Here is a 763-nt window from a genome sequence, read left to right as displayed (position 1 = left end):
GAGCTGATCTTTGAAATTTTCTGTTCAGCTCTTGGACCTCTTCAATTCTTCCATTTGCTTGAGCAAACATGGAATGTACAAGGTATGAATTCAGGAAAATTGGAAGTTGTCAAAAAAATAAATGAAATGCATAAAGCTTGATATCCTAGGTATCAGTGAGCTGAAATAGACTGGTATTGGCCATTTTGAATCTGACAATCATATGGTTGACTATTTTGGAAATGACAAATTCAAGAGGAATGGTATCCCATTCATTGTCAAAAAGAACATTTCAAGATCTATCTCGAAGTATGATGCTGCCTATGATAGGATAATTTCCATACACCTACAAGAAAGACCAGTTAATACCACCATTATTCAAATTTATGCACCAACCACTAAAGCCAGTGATGATGAAATTGAAAAATTCTACCAACTCTTTTGGGAGCATGGTGGCTGCATATGATAAGCACTGAACTGCAAAATACAAGGTCTGTTTCTGAGCTCACCATCTGCTCCACAGGAAAAAGATGAGGCCTTATGTTCCCATGAAGATTTACAGCCTCAGAAACGCTATACAGGGTCACTATGGGTCAGAACTGACTTGACAGCACTTAACAACAACTAATCAACTTCTTCATTCTGAAATTGATCAAATATGTAATCAAGATATATTGGTAACCCCAAAGGCTAGACCTCATTGGAAGATTCAGCAAAGTGGCAGGGTATAAGATCAACATACAAAAATCAGTTGGATTCCTATACACCAAAAATGACAGGGTTG

The sequence above is a fragment of the Chrysochloris asiatica genome, unplaced genomic scaffold (genome assembly GCF_000296735.1).
Source record: "Chrysochloris asiatica unplaced genomic scaffold, ChrAsi1.0 scaffold00047, whole genome shotgun sequence".
Taxonomy (NCBI): domain Eukaryota; kingdom Metazoa; phylum Chordata; class Mammalia; order Afrosoricida; family Chrysochloridae; genus Chrysochloris; species Chrysochloris asiatica.
This window is presented reverse-complemented; position numbering follows the sequence as displayed.